The following is a 17256-nucleotide window of genomic DNA, read 5'->3' as shown; positions in this document are numbered from 1 at the left end:
TCGAAAATAGTGTCGAATCCATCCTTTTCGGGGTCGCTGAGATGAATAGTGACACTCCGGATTTTTTAGACAAACCGCGTTGGGGTAAGATACCCGAAGTGCCCTTAGGGACGGGGGGGCCGACGGGGGTGACATTTAAAAATATTCGAAAATAGTGTCCAATAAATACTTTTTGGGGTCGCTGAGATGAATATTGACACTCTGGAATTTTTAAAGATCAAATTCAGCCCCCTTTAGGGAGTGAGATATCAAAATAATCGAATATAGTGTCGAATCTATCCTTTTCGGGGTCGCTAAGATGAATAGTAACACTCCGGACTTCTTTTGACAAACCGCGTGTGGTAGGACACCCCACGTACCCATAGGGGCGTGGGGGGAGATGGGGGTGACATAAAATATTCGACAATAGTGTCGAATCCTCACTATTCGTGGTCGCTGAGATGAATACTGACACCCCGGAATATTTCTAATTTCAAACCGCGTTTAATAAGACCCTTAGGGCCGGGGGGCGAGGGGGTCACATATCAAAATATACGAAAATAGTGTCAAATCCATCGTTTTCGGATTCGTGGAGATGAACTGTGATACTCCGGAATTTTTCCAAGTCCAAATCAGCCGCCTGTTGGGTTTGGGCGAGAGGGGAGTGATATATCAAATTAATAGGAAATAGTGTCGAATCCGTCGTTTTTGGGGTCGCTGAGATGAATAGTGGCACTCCGGATTTCTTTTAACGAACCGCGTCGGGGTAAGACACCCCATGTACCCATAGGGGCGGGGGCTGAGGGGGTCACATATAAAAGTATACGAAAATAGTGTCGAATCCATCGCTTTCGGATTCGCTGAGATGAATAGTGAAATTCTGAATTTCTTTTGACAAACCGCGTGGGGGTAAGAGACCCAATGTACCAATCGGGACGGTGGGCGAGGGGGTGAGTATGTCACATATAAAAATATACAAAATTAGTGTCGAATCCATCGTTTTCGGATTCGCTGAGATGGATAGTGATACTCCGGAATTTTTCAAGTCCAAATTCAGCCCCCTTTTGTTTGGGGGGCGAGGGGGAGTGATATATCAAAATAATAGAAAATAATGTCCAATCCATCCTTTTCGGAGTCGTTGAGATGAATAGTGACACTCCGGATTTTTTTGACAAACCGCGTTGGGGTAAGACACCCGAAGTACCCTTAGGGGCGGGGGCCTAGGGGGGTAACATTAAAAAATATTCGAAAATAGTGTCAAATCCATACTTTTCGGCGTCGCTGAGATGAATACTGGCACTCCGGAATTTTTTAAAGACCAAATTCAGTCCACTTTGGGGTGGTGGCGAAGGGGAGTGAGATATCAAAATAATCGAAAATAGTGTCGAATCCATCCCTTTCGGGGTCGCTGAGATGAATAGTATCACTCCGTATTTCTTTTGACAAACTGCGTGGGGTAGGACAACGCACGTACCCATAGGGGCGTGGGGGGCGAGGAGGAGTGACATAAAATATTCGACATTACTGTCGAATCCATACTTTTCGTGGTCGCTGAAATTAATACTGACACTCCGGAATATTTTTAAGTCCAAACCGCGTGGGGTAAGACACCCCATGACCCTTAGGGGCGGGGGTTGAAAGGGGGGTTCACATGTCAGAATATACGAAAATAGTGTCGAATCCATCCCTTTCGGGGTCGCTGAGATGAATAGTATCACTCCGTATTTCTTTTGACAAACTGCGTGGGGTAGGACAACGCACGTACCCATAGGGGCGTGGGGGGCGAGGGGGAGTGACATAAAATATTCGACATTACTGTCGAATCCATACTTTTCGTGGTCGCTGAAATTAATACTGACACTCCGGAATATTTTTAAGTCCAAACCGCGTGGGGTAAGACACCCCATGTACCCTTAGGGGAGGGGGTTGAGAGGGGGGTTCACATGTCAGAATACACGAAAATAGTGTCGAATCCATCGTTTTCGGTGTCGCTGAGATGAATAACGACATTCCGGATTTCTTTTGACAAACCGCCATGGGAAGGTCACCACATGTACCCATGGGGGCGGGGGGGGGCGCAAGGGTGGTTACATATAAAATATTCGAAAATAGTGTCGAATCCATACTTTTTACGGTTATTGAGATGAATAGTGACATTGCGGAAATTTTTTAACTCGAAGTTCTGCCCCCTTTAGGGTGGAGGCCCCCGAGGGGGGTGTTAAATTAAATAACCGAAAATGGGTTCGAATCCATCCTTTACGGGGTCGCTGAGATGAATATTGACACTCCGGATTTCTTTTGACAAACCGCGTGGGGGTAATACACCACCACGTACCCATTGAGGCGGGAGGGGGGTCGAGGGGGTGACATAAAATATTTGAAAAAGTGTCGAATCCATACTTTTCGTGGTCGCTGGGATGAATAGTGACACTCGGGATTATTTTAAAAGTCCATGTTCAGTCCCCTTTCGGGTGGAGGCGAGGGGGGAGTGATATATAAAATTAAACGAAAATGGTGTCGAATATATAGTTTTCGGGGTCGCTGAGGTGAACTGTACAGTCCGGATTTTTAGTATCAGGAGACAAACACGTGGGGGTAAGACAGCCCAGGAAACTATAGGGGCGGGGGGGGGGGCGATGGGGGTGAGATATAAAAATCATCGAAAGTAGTGTCGAACACATACTTTTTGGGCTCGCTGAAACAAATAGTGACACTCCGGAATTTTCAAATGTCCAAGTTCAACCCCTTTCGGGGTGGGGGACGATGGGGGAGTAATATATAAAAATAATGGATTATAGTGTCGAATCCACAGTTTTCGTGGTCGCTGAGATGAATAATGACACTCCGGATTTTTAGTATCAGAAGACAAACCACGTGGGGGTAATACACCCCAAGAAACCTTATGGCCAGGGGGGCAATGGGGCTCAGATACAAAAATCATCAAAAGTAGTGTTGAATCCATACTTTTCGTGGTCGCTGAGATGAATAGTCACACTCCGTAATTTTTTCAAATCAAAGTTCAGCCCTCTTCGTGGTAGGGGGCGATGGGAGAGTGATATATAAAAGTAATCGAAAAGAGTGTCGAATCCATAGTTGTCGGGGTCGCTGAGATGAATAGTGAGACTCCGGATATTTTATAAGTCTAAGTTTATCCCCCTTCGGGGTGGGGGCGAGGGGGGTTTGATATATAAAATTAATCGAAAATAGTTTGGAATACATAGTTTTCGGGGTCGCCGAGGTGAATGGTACGCTTCGGATTTTTAGTATCAGGAGACAAAGCATGTGGATGTAAGGACACCCCAGGAACGCTTAGGGGCGGGGGTGCGAGGGGGTGAGACATATATATAATCGAAGGTAGTGTCGAATCAATACTTTTCGGGCTCCCTGAAATGAATAGCAACACTCCGGAATTTTTTAATGTCCAAGTTCAGCCCTCTTCGTTAGGGGCGATGGGGGAGTTATATATAGAAATAATAGAAAATACTGTCGAATACGTATACTTCGGGGTCGCTGAGATGAATAGTGACACTCCGGAATTTTAGTATCAGGAGATAAACCACGTGGGGGTAATACACACCAGGAAACATTAGGAGCGAGGGCGAGGGGCTGAAATATACAAATCATCGAATGTACTCTCGAATCCACATTTTTTGGGGTCGCTGAAATGACTAGTGAATCTCCGGAATTTTTTAAAGTCCAATTTCAGCCCCCATCGTGGTGGGGGAGATAGGGGAATGATATATAAAAATAATCGAAAATAGTGTCGAATCCATGGTTGTCGGGGACGCTGAGGTGAATAGTGAGACTCCGGTTATTTGATAAGTCCAAGTGTATCCCCCTTTGGGATCGGGGGCGAGGGGGGATTGATATATAAAATTAATCGAAAATAGTGTAGAATACGTAGTTTTCGATTTCGCCGAGGTGAATTGTACATTTCGAAATTTTAGTATCAGTAGACAAACCACATGGCGGTAGGCCACCCCCGGAATCCTTAGTGGTCAGGAGGGGGGGGGGCGAAGGGTCTGAGATATAGAAATCATCGAAAGTAGTGTCGAATCCATTCTTTTAGGGGTCGCTGAGATGAATAGTGACACCCCGGAATTTTAAAATTTCAGCCCCCTTCGTGGTGGGGGGCAATGGGAGAGTGATATATAAAAATAATCAAAAATAGTGTTGAATCCATAGTTGTCGGGTCGCTGAAATGAATAGTGAGACTCCGGATATTTTATAAGTTCATCCCCCTTTTTGGTGGAGGGCGAGGGGGGATTGAGGTATAAAAATAATCGAAAATGGTGTCGAATACATAGTTTTCGGGGTCGCTGAGATGAATAGTAACACTCACGATTTTAAAACTCAAAGTTTAGCCCGCTTTGGGGAGGGGGAGCGGTGAGTGAGATATAATAAAAATCGAATATACTGCCGAATCCATAGTTTTCCGGGTTGCTGAGATGAATAGTAACATTCCGGATTTTAAAGGCCATCTTCAGCCTTCTTTGACACAGGGGGTGAGAAAAGGTGAAAAAATAAATTATCAAAAATGACCGAGATAATGGACGTGTGTATGTTCCGGTATGAATTTCAAGTATGGCTTACTACCTGGAAAGCATACTGTGGGACTAATACGCCCCTAGAACCACTAGGGAAGCGGGTGAAATATAATCCATATTAATAAATTGTACCCCCCTGTGGGTGGGGGCGGTAGAATAACACACACGGTATCCCCTGCCTGTCGTAAGAGGCGACTAAACGGGCCCCCGGGGGCTGTGAACTTTGGAGCGTGGGTTGGCGACCACGGGGCACTTAGCTGAGTCCTGGCATTGCTTCCACTTACTTGTGCCAGGCTCCTCACTTTCATCCATCCTATCCGACCTCCCTTGGTCAACTCTTGTTCTTTTCCGACCCCGACGCTATTAGGTTTTCGAGCGCTAGGGAGTCTTTCATTTTCACGCCCTTCGTGGCCCTTGTCTTTCTTTGACCGATATCTTCATTTTTCGAACTGTCGGATCCCTTCTATTTTTCCCTCTGATTAGTGTTATATAGAGGATGGTTACTTAGATGTTCTTCCTCTTAAAACAATAATCACCACCACCACCACATAATAAATTGTAGTCAGTTTTGGTATGAAAATGAAAACAGACGTGAGTAAATGAGACCATTCTAGGCACCTTAGAATCTTAAAACTTAGCACCAGACAAGCTGATGACTTCAGGATCCCTAGAAAAATCTAAAAGTCTCAAAATTCACTGAGGGGGACACGCTGGGAGTTTCAAATCTGCATAAGAACATAGTCGGTGGTGATATTTATTGAAAACTAGGTTTCATGGGCTTAAAAGTTTCCCGAAAGTCCTAATTTTTAACACCCTCCCCCATAATAAGATGGCAGCACAATCTACCAGAGGAGTTAGAAAATAGAAATTTGGCAAAAATATCCCTTTTTGCCTGTAACCGATGGAAAATTTACGAGACGTTTAAAATTTTATTTGTTACCCTCGAAAAATATCGAAATATGGAGGCAATTTTAATGACGGTGCAGACTTTCCTTTCGAGGTATTTGGTGGCTAAATGGTAAGTCGTATCACAAAACGAAGTGATCTACAACCTTGGTCCTACGAATTTTTGTCGTATCTCTATCCCATATACGATTAATTTGGCTCTATTTCTGGATTTACGTAAATTTTGCACTTTGTACACGTAGAGTTGATGGTTTGATTCACTTATAGGAAAGATGGGATCATCAAATTCTACACGAATATTGGCCCACCCAGTACCCATATGTGAGCCGAATTCTATGTTTGAAGCTGTCGCATAAGTATCTGAAAAGTAATTCACTGTGTGAAAACCTTACACAAATTTCACCCTATTTAAAGTTTCTAAAACAATTTTACCTTTAAACAGATGAGATACGAGGAGATATCATACGACCAGCCATTTAGATCGCTAAATGATGCCAGAGGCGTCTTTTCGTACAATCCGTTTTTCGATATGATGCACCGTTTAGCAGCAGTTATTCTGTAAATGTATGTGAACATGCATATACTTCCGTATATCGATCTACATTTATTCATTTAAGTCGATTTGTAGCGATCTAGAAAGGGGTGTGTCTTACATTGTAATTAATACTTTACAAATCAATAGTGACCCTCAGCAGGGTCTGCTGTTGTAATCAGTACTCCCCACACCGACTTTAACTAGCAATAGGAAAGGGGTCCTCCTTCAACGCCTGTGTACCATTGTAATGAATAATTCCCTTCTCGATTTTACTAGAGGTAGGCAAGGGAGCGTGCATTTTTTCAAAATTCTTTTACCTGATTCTCTTTATCATTAGATACAGGTGCCCTTTGCAAGGATGCCCCGGATTATTAAAAAAATACCCATAAAAATGTGACCGACGTTACGCATAGTGAATTGCGGTAGACAAGTGGACCTGCCGTTATCATCACAACACCGCAACTCGCACTTTACATCTGAAACAACGTCTGTGGATCTCCCTATGCTTTTTCTCGGATTAATGCCAAGAGAAATGCAATTTAAAAATTCTTATTCTCTTCTTGTACAGTAATTTACTTCGATATCCGTGTACAATGTAGAATACCGTAGCGAAGCACGGGTACATATGCTAGTATATATATAAATGTCATTGTATATATGTGTGTATGTATGTGTGTGTGTGTATTACATCTCCTCCTAAACCACTGGAGCGATTTACACCGAACATGGTACACCTACGACTTAGAATCAGGAGACAAACCGCGTGGGGGTAAGACACCCCAAACCCCCTGTGGGTGGGGGCGGTAGAATAACACCCACGGTATATCCTGCCTGTCGTAAGAGGCGACTAAAAGGGGCCTCAGGGGCTCTGAACTTTGTAGCGTGGGTTGGTGACCACGGGGCCCTTAGCTGAGTCCTGGCATTGCTTCCACTTACTTGTGCCAGGCTCCTCAATTTCATCTATCCCATCCGACCACTCTTGGTCAACTCTTGTTCTTTTCCGACCCCGACGCCATTAGGTTTGCGAGGACTAAGGAGTCATTCATTTTCACGCCCTTCGTGGCTCTTGTCTTCCTTTGGCCGATATCTTCATTTTTCGAAGTGTCGGATCCCTTCCATTTTTCCCTCTGATTAGTGTTATAAATGGATGGTTGCCTAGTTGTACTTCCTTTTAAAACAATAATCACCAACCAACCAACATAAGACACCCCAAGGACACTACCCTTAGTGGTGGGGGGCGAGGGGGTCACATATAAAATATACGAAAATAGTTTCGAATATATCGTTTTCGGATTCGCTGAGATGGATAGTGATACACCGGAATTTTTCCAAGTCCAAATTAGCCCCCTCTTGCTTGCGGGGCGAGGGGGGAGTGATATATCAATATAATAGAAAATAATGTCGAATCCATCCTTTTCGGGGTCGCTGAGATGAATAGTGACACTCCGGATATTTTTGACAACCCGCGTTGGGTTAAGTCACCGAAGTACCCTTAAGGCCGGGGGGGGGGTGAGGGGGTGACATTTGAAAATATTCGAAAATAGTGTCAAATCCATACTTTTTGGGGTCACTGAGATGAATACTGACCCTCCGAAATTTTTAAAGGCCAAATTCAGCCCCCTTTGGGGTGGGGGGCAAAGGGGAGTGAGATATCAAAATAATCGAAAATATTGTCGAATCCATCCTTTTCGGGGTCGCTGAGATGAATAGTACACGCCGGATTTCTTTTGACAAACCGCGTGGTGTGGGACACCTCACGTACCCAACAGGGGCGTGGGGGGCGAGGGGTGTGACATAAAATATTCGACAATAGTGTCGAACCCATACTTTTCGTGGTCGCTGAAAAGAATACTGGCACTCCGGAATATTTTTTAAGTCCAAACCGCTTGGGGAGTCACCCTATGTACCCTTAGGGGTTGGGGGCTAGGGGGGTCACATATCAAATTATATGAAAATAGTGTCGAATCCATCGTTTTCGGATTCGCTGAGATGAATAGTGATACTTCGGAATTTTTCCAAGTCCAAATTCAGCCGCCTTTTGGGTGGGGGGCGAGGAGGGAGTGATATATCAAAGTATTAGGAAATAGTGTCGAATCCATCTTTTTCGGGGTCGCTGAAATGAATAGTGACACTCCGGATTTCTTTTGACAAACCGCGTGGGGCTGACACCCCATGTACCCATAGGTGGGGGGCGAGGGGTGTCACATAAAAATATACGAAAATAGTGTCGAATCCATCGTTTTCGGATTCGCTGAGATGAATAGAGATACTCCGGAATGTTTCCAAGTCCAAATTCAGCCCCCTTTTGTGTGTGGGGCGAGGAGGGAGTGATATATCAAAGTAATAGGAAATAGTGTCGAATCCATCCTTTTCGGGGTCACTGAGATGAATAGCGACACTCCGGATTTCTTTTGACAAACCGCGTGGGGTAAAGGGAGTAACATCTAAAATATTCGAAAATAGTGTCGAATCCATACTTTTTACGGTCACTGAGGTGAATAGTGATATTCCGGAATTTTTTAAAGTCGAAGTTCTGCCCCCTTTAGGGTGGAGGCCTCCGAGGGGGGTGTTAAATTAAATAACCGAAAATGGGTTCGAATCCATCGTTTTCGGGGTCGCATGAAATGAATAGTGACACTCCGGATTTCTTTTGATAAACCGCGTGGGGGTGAGACACCACCACGTATCCATTCAGTCGAGGGGGGGGGGGCGAGTGGTGACATTCGAAATATTTGAAAAAGTGTCGAATCCATACTTTTTGTGGTCGCTGAGATGAATAGTGACACTCTGGAAGATTTTAAAGTCCAAGTTCAGCACCCTTTGCGGTGGGGGCGAGGGGGGCGCTCATATAAGATTATCGAAAATAGTGTCGAATCCATACTTTTTGGGGTCGCCAAGATTAATAGTGTCACCGCGGAGTTTTTGAAGTACATGTTCAGCCCCCTTTGGGGTGGGGGCGTGGGTAGAGTGATATATCAAAATGACCGAAAATAGCGTCGAATCCACACTTTTCGGGGTCGCTGAGGTGAATGGTTACACTCCGGATTTGTTTTGACAAAACACTTGGGGGTAGGACACCCCATGTACCCATTGGGGAGCGGGCGAGGGGGCGATATATAAAATATTCCAAACTAGTGTCGAATCCATCCTTTTCGGGGTCGCTGAGATGAATAGTCAGACTCTGTATTTTTTATTTGTCCAAATTCAACTCCCCTGGGGTGGGGGCGTGGGGGTAGTGATACATAAACATTGTCGAAAATAATGTCGAATCCACATTTTTTGGGGTCACTGAGATGAATAGCGGCACTCCGAATTTTTTGTATCATGAGACACCCCACCTAACCCTTTTTAATATCCAATTTTAGCCTTCTTCGGGGTGGGGGAACGATGGGGAATGATATATAAAAATTGTACCGGGCGGTACACCTCCACGCCGCTAGTTCAAATATTGCGCCAATTTAATCTACTCTACAGGAGAAAGCCCAAACTTTGAAAAACTTTATTAATTCTACTGTTTCTCCGTAGATGGCTCTATGTGATTTTCGAGGTGTTTTTGTTTGCTCTGTAGCAAGAAGTGTGGACATTCTCTTCTAGATGTTACTACATAAAAACTATACCTGTGCACTCTGGTGCTATGGAATGGACCTTCTTGAAGACATATTGTATTCCTAAGTTTTATTTTAACTAAATTTTGTTCTGTGGCTTTGGGGGATTGGCAATATAAATCAGTTCTTTCCGCCCGTTTTGAATGTAACCAATCATGTATTTTCTAAATTAATTATCCACCAATCCTAGTTTTCTTCTTCAGTTTTGACATGTAATCTTTGGCTGACCAATAAATGCTTGTGGGAGGGTGTTATTATTCATGAAAGGTCTCGAATGTTCCACGAGGGTATATAAACTGCTGATTTTCTGGGGTCGAGGCCACTTCAGTAACATCTTTTTTTGTGTATGGATATGTAGCAGGGGGCGGGAAGCGCCTCTTCCTTCAAGCAGCAGTTCTTCTACAAGGTAATGGCCTGTTAACATCTTCATTTCTAGCTAGCTCAGCAGTTTAACTCTCAGGGAAGGTTCGAAACCTTTAATATGTAACCGACCTTTTAAAATGTAAATTCCTTTCTGTCTATCTATAAAGTACAAATCTGTAAAGCGGGGATAGAGAGTGCTTCTCCCTCTCGAACTCCCCTTCATTTTGTAAAAAGGAGGTGACTACGTTTTCATAATTGTTCTTCTCTTTTTTTATGTGGTAAAATTTTCTCATACGTGTCACCTCCCTAGTATGGGATTAGCCCCTGTATAACTGGCCGAGTGCCACCTAGGTTTTTGGCAATTTCATGTAGGACTGCAAGCTACGCCTCCAGTCCATTTGGTTTTCTGGGCCATTTAATTGACCCGACATTTTGTTTTCCTCATATAAAGGCCCTGTAGGTTGGGTATTAAATACCCCTGTTTTTTGGTGTGCCTTGAGGGCAGTCTGAAGTGAAGGTTGTTGTAGCCTTTGATAGGCTTGTAATATTGAGAGCGGTTCTGCTCTTTTCTTTAACATAGTAATTAGGAGCAAGTGCTCCTTGTACTTAGGGGTTTTCTGCCCTGTAGATCTGTGATTGTGAGCTGAAAGCTCGAGAGTTAATGAATTCGGGCCGTAGCCCAGTAAATAGTGTACCTGATGTAACGTGTTGTTATTCGCTGACAAAATTCTATACTACTATTGTTAAGTTTTGAAAATATAACCTTGTTAAAATTTTAATTCATCTTTCATGCTTCAGTAGTTGAGACCTATTTCAACCAGCACCTTCTTTCTCCTCTGCAAATCCACAAAACTCCGTAACAAAAATAATAGAAAATCGTGTCGAATCCATACATTTCCATTTTTTTGCTAATTTGCTTTACGTCGTACCGACACAGACATTTCTTACGGCGACGATGGGATAGGAAAGGCCCAGGAATTGGAAGGAAGCGGGCCTGGCCTTAATTAAGGTACAGCGATACTTTTCGAGGTCGCTGAGATGAATAATCACACTCCGGTTGTCGTTGTTCATCCCCTATCGGCATGGATATTAGAAGGGTTGGAAAGGAAAATGTTCAAAATGACCAAAAATACGGATGTATTTTTCATCCACCATAGCCCTCATATAGAATTGGTACACATATGACTTGCTATCTGAAAAAAATACTGTCGGGGTAAAACACCTCTAGCACACCTGCGGGAAATGGTGAAATATAAAAATAAACGAATTCTACTGATATTAATAACGAATACGTTCTTTACGAGGTCACAGAGTTGATCTGTGACACTCTGGATGGTGAAGTCATACTTCAGCCGCAATCACTTGAGAGGGGGTGAAAATAAATGTAAATATAACGGATATTAAGGATGTGCTGTATGTGGGTATGTTCCAGAGTTGCTCTCAACGAAACTTGGTACACATATGACTTACCATCTTAGAAAAATACTATGGAGATGAAGAATCAGAGCCTCCGTTGGGGGCGGGGAATGAGAGGGACTGACGTGCAAATTTGATGGAAAATATCAGATATTAATGTCAAAAGCCATTGTTTATGTGTCTATTATACGAACTGTGACGCTCTTGATACCGTTTAAGCCCACGTTCAGTATTAATTGAGACAGGAGCTGAGAACGGCTTAAAAGTATACAGTATAAAATGACCGAGATTAGTGTTGAATACACTGCTTTTGGTGTCACTAGGCTGATTGTGACAGTCTCAATGACTGCCGAAATCGTGTACATCATTACGTACGGTGCGACTGGTAAATACATATAATTATTACTTTTATTTTTTGGAAAGAATCAAATACTTCCCAGTCAAGTCTAGCTACAACAAGGACAAGGTTTTACTCGAAAATTAAATAATCTAAAACTTGAAATCAGATACATCTGAATAAGTCTAAAACTACATAATACGTCGTAAAATCAATATCTTCAAAATAAATCAATAAGCATCCACCTCACACTTAACTAACTGGTAATACAAATACTAAAGGTAAACATTCAAAAGCTACCCGGACAACGCCGGGTACTAGAGCTAGTAGTTATATATACATGAACAGTAGATGCTCAATTTAAATCTTTATGAAAAATAGTTGGTATTTTATTTTTATTTCAATGTACGGCACCGAAATCCTCTAAATTCGAATACATTTGCCTTTGGTTACGCTCGCTTAAAGACTCAACATGGCGGCTCCATAAGTAACATTCGTGTCTTGACCTTCCTAGACAGACCTTGGTGCAGACACGTTTTGATTCACGTAGTTATCAACTTGATTTCCGAAGGTAGTGGGTTCGAACCCCACTTCCCGCAGCCCTGAATATGGTTACCGTGGTTTCTCATTTTCACATCAGACAAATACTGGGGCTGTTCCGTAATTAAGGCCACGGCCGCTTCCTTCCCACTCCTATCCTTTTTCTGTCCCATCGTCTCCATAAGACCTATGTGTGCAGACAAGGTCCGTCTAGGGAGGTCAAGACATGAATGTTACTTATGGAGCCGCCATGTTGAGTCTTTAAGTGAGCGTAACCAAAGGCAAGTGTATTCGAATTTGGAGGATCTAGGTACGAGACATAGAAATAAATGTAAACTAACGATTTTTCATGTAGAATTTAATTTGCTTATATTACTCATGTACTGCATATATAGGCCAAACTGTATAACACGTGACATGAATACACCCACAGCTATGGGAATAGGAAGATAATTATCATAACTTGAATTTCATTTTTTGAGAAACAAGAATCAGCAGAAGGGCTCATGTACATCTTTTTACTTCCATACAACTTGGTCTTACTGTGTTTCTTATCATTATCATATGTAAAATACGTAATATTATTGACAGAAACATAGAAGTCTGCACGTTCCCTCTGTTGTATGATGATTACATGAAATACTGAACTTAATATACTTAAACAGAGTTATAGTAAATTATCTTCAGCATTTCCTTTATTTAGGAAGTAATTACCCATACTACTGTGCCCTACTGCACTTTAAAGTTCCGTCCAGGCGAAGGCCGGTCTCGAACCCAGAGTACAGTAGTGAACGAACTCTCATAGACGTGAGCTGGTGCACATAGTCTTACCTGAACACAGTCCTCTTCATACAGCCGGGAAAGCGCTCTTCTCAGGGATAACATGGGTATAACGGGGCAACATAAAGATAAAACACTAGGACATGTGCCTACTCAGGTAAGAATTCGCTAAATCAAATAACATAAAATATCAAACAGAAAACATCGCTGCATTCAAAGTTTAACAAATAGGGATTTATTACACAAAATTGAATTATTTACAAATGAAAGAGCTTTTCAATATGATAGGGTAAAATGACGCTGAGCCGATGACAACCAGTTCACTGCCTTCACGAACAGCGGTACTGCAACAAGCATGTTACAATCGTGTAAGTAACGAAGTTTAGAAAGATGGATATCTGCTTACCTACTCATACACAGTGATTCCCATAAAAATATACAATGCCTCGCGCCGTCGAACCCCGGTGCAAACAAAAATCACCACAAATTTTACAATGACCTGACTCGGTCACGAACCCTAGTCCCATGACGAGTAAGGCGTCCAAGATACCTATGCAAACCATATAAACGGACCCAATCAACATATACATGGGTGTCAGTATAAAACGGGTCAGTGTTAAAATTTTACGTAAAACAAATAGGACATAAAAAAAGATCACACCCTGCTTTCAAAACATGAAGGTCGTTTCTTCCCCCCAGGCACCCTTGACAAACTGCAGACGTCAATAACCAACTCACAAGCCTGTGACGTCAAGCTCAACGACCTCCACCCTCACCACTTCACTTGCGGCAGCCCCCTAATTTATGAGCTCAAATGGGCGACAGGCTAAATTCTTGCCTTTCAAAAGAACACCTCACGTAGTCAGCTGCTAAAGCCCTCATTTAAATATACCTGGGCTATCTGCCCTCGTCTCAATATCTCCAGCAATCTCGCTAATCTTACTTATGCCTCTCATGGGCTAAATCCTGGTGCTACAAAACACTAATCATTAAGCGATCGTCACATGGCCATACTAGGCATTTCCAAAATCTATTCAATAAACTCTCAATGGTTGGGCTCTCTCATGTCAACTGCAAATTTTTCTTCTGCCTCTCATGGGCTCAAATCTCTTAAATATTCGGACTCGCTCGCTCTATCAGTGAATCTGGGTGAATTACTGGTCACGTCTAGGTCACAACTATACACATCTACGTCTGCAGAAACAAATGCCTAAATGCGATCTAATAAAAGTACCTATCTGTTAGACTAACCTCCTATGACCAAATGAGTTCGATCAGACCCTTACAAAAACACGTACGCTAAAATAACGCAATCAAAATGAAATATGAACTCGCTAACAAGGACTCTACAAATAACATCTACCTTAAAGTACGGGGTTCGAGTTTGAGGCCTAGCTCTAAATTACAAGGAAAATTTTCCTAATACCACAAATCTGTTGACTGATGGCCCCCATATTCATATCTAAATTTAAATGACATGCTTGAAACAGAATTGGAAAGCTCTGACCTTATTTATCGGGGACATAGCGGAGCAGCCATCCCTGTGGACCACTGGATCTACCACATCATGATAGACTGCGGAGCTGGCATCAGATACTGTTGACCACTTGGAGACATTCTTGCTTGTGTGGCGTCTTCGTACAGCTCCCTCTGTAGTTGGAAGGTGTCCCCTTCGATGTCGTGCTGATCAGGTGCTCCCAATGTTCCTGGATCGATGCCCGTTGTCGTGTTGGCTTCAGCTCCTGGTTGTGGCTTCTTTGCAATGATGCTGTCAAACACTCGTTCTGACTTGATGCTGGGGTAACTGAAAATAAATTCATATATTACAGACTGTCCAAACTCGATGCCTGTCTCCACTACTATCGTGTCTCACACGTCACATTGACCAAGTCTCGTTCAGAGTTTTAACCTGGTACACAATAGTTTCTTCACTCCTCTCAGTCACTGTTCTTTCACCCTATCACACGGACAACAAATAGTTTCAGAATTCCTAACCTGAGCCAATATTAATTCTAGCCTTTCGTCCGTAATAACTTGACCTCATAGAAATATGAAGCTACTAGTTCATTAGTCTCTTATAAGCAGTACTTCATCTCCCCATAGCATATTCTCACAGGTAAAATCTTAAATTCATCTGAATATTCAAGTTGATTACTTACTTCCTTGCAGAAATAGCAGTACGGGTAGTAGGTGTAGCTCGAAGACAAAGCGTTGTTCTCAGTACCAACACGCAGTATGACGATTCGTTCAAGCAGCCTTTTGGTCCAAGAATGACTCTGATATGCCCGGTGGCCTTATTTTATAATCCCGGATCGCGTCATCAAGCCGATTGACTGCGTGCAATCTTCGCGCGCCCGCGAAGTCTTCCCACATCAAATATATCATGAGCTCTAATTAGCGAATGCATTAATGAATGCAGCCCTAATGCATATCAAAATAAAGCAGAAATTATCCAGGTTGCAATTCTTGTCTCAAATCCAATGCAACTCTTCCGTAACCAAAGATATTAATTTAATTCTTTCTTCCCTCCTATAATAAGTTTAGCCGGGATCTGGGAAGCGTCCCCAATCTTCATCAAGAGGCTTGGCTTGGGACATAACTCCTTTTAATGGGTTTCTGGAGATTTCTCATAATGACACTCGCACACACTTCACACAAGAACGCTTCTTCTGGACCCCTTTATGACATATACTGTAAGACATTGGCTTCGTGGGTGGCCTAGTGTGATTCCAATATCCAGTACTCAAATTAATACATTTGTCCCAATGAACAGAATGGTTCATAGCCCCCGTGAACGACAAAATAAAATTTTGTCAAGAATTTTATTTTCCTAAATGCCGAGATCATCTCCTCATTGCAATCATATATGCTGTCAATATTCAAAACTTCATGGCACGGGACTATCTTCAGCTACGGACATGATAGCCTCCCTATCCTTCCTAACTTGGTAATAGGCATCCAGCAGAGCTAGAAATCTCCGGTGGTTACTCTCGCAGTCTTGACACTCCGTTTCTTCGCGCTGCTCAGATAGCTGTTTCTGGTTCCCTGGAGAAATCATATTTACTTCTTCTTCGTCTTCACCATAGGTTACCTCTGGTTGTTCTTCTTCGCCGTCATGTTCATCTTCTTCCGGGATGACAACCTCCTCTCTGGCCATATTTTCGGTATCTTCCTCCTCAAGTTCTTCTTCCTCTTCTTCGCCTCCTTCTTCTTCTTCTTCCTGATTGTCTAATTGATATTGGCCGGGTTGGAAAAAAGGCTTAAGATTTGATGAGTTAAAGACCTTAGTCACTGTAGCGTCCAAGCTTTGTACCTTGTATGAGTTATTTTCATAACTATGAATTATTCTATACGGCCCAGTGTATAGCTCAGCGAACTTATGGTAGTATCTCTCCGTAGGGTTAGAGACAGTGGGTGTCTTAACTAACACCAACTCGCCCACTTGTAGGGGTCTATGAAATCGTTTATTCCTAGTTCTTCGCAGCCGCTTCTCAGCCTGTGCTTTTAAGTGTTCCGCAACGTTATTAACACATATCTCTCGTGCTAGTTGAGGGTCCCTCGGGCACGGAATTACATTTTCCCAAGGACGCTTAGGCAGCTCATTATTGTGAATCCATGCTGGAATCATACCGGTCGATTCGTGTCTAGTTGTGTTAATACACTCTGTAATAATGGGCACTACAGTGTTCCACTTATAATGTTCTCTCGGGCAGTATATCCTACAATACTACTTATATACAGTGGTGTTCATCTAAATGGCTCTTCTATTTGTCAAGCTTACAGAAGTTCCCTGTCTCACGGCCGTTCCGCAACTTTCTTCACACCCTGTCTCATTCATGCTGCCTTCTAGCCTGCAGAGGTTCCTGGCACTACGTGATTGTTTACTTCTGTAGTTAGAGAGGTTCCCTCTCTCTGTTCCGCTCTTTATTTTGTGGATTAAGAGATATTCCTTTCTCTCGGTTTTCCAGTCAATTTTCTTCCGCCTTATTTCACGACACGCGGAAAGCCACCTCTTCGCAACAGTACGTTTTCTCCTCAACTGTTCCACGTAGCTTCTTGGTTTAAGCATTCGTCCCTCTTTCATATCTTCTTTTCGCCGCTTCTTCTTTCTTCTGCCGATTCTCGTCTTCCACCTACGGCGTATTCTTACTTGTCTTGCGAACCACCCAAACTGGTATCGGTATTTTTGGTTCTTCTTGCGTCTCTTGTATGACCTAGTTCTCTTTACTTTATTTTGCTTCGAATGCT

Source organism: Anabrus simplex, chromosome 4 (assembly GCF_040414725.1).
Source record: "Anabrus simplex isolate iqAnaSimp1 chromosome 4, ASM4041472v1, whole genome shotgun sequence".
NCBI lineage: Eukaryota > Metazoa > Arthropoda > Insecta > Orthoptera > Tettigoniidae > Anabrus > Anabrus simplex.
The sequence above is the reverse complement of the archived record's forward strand: the minus strand, read 5'-3'. Positions refer to the sequence as shown.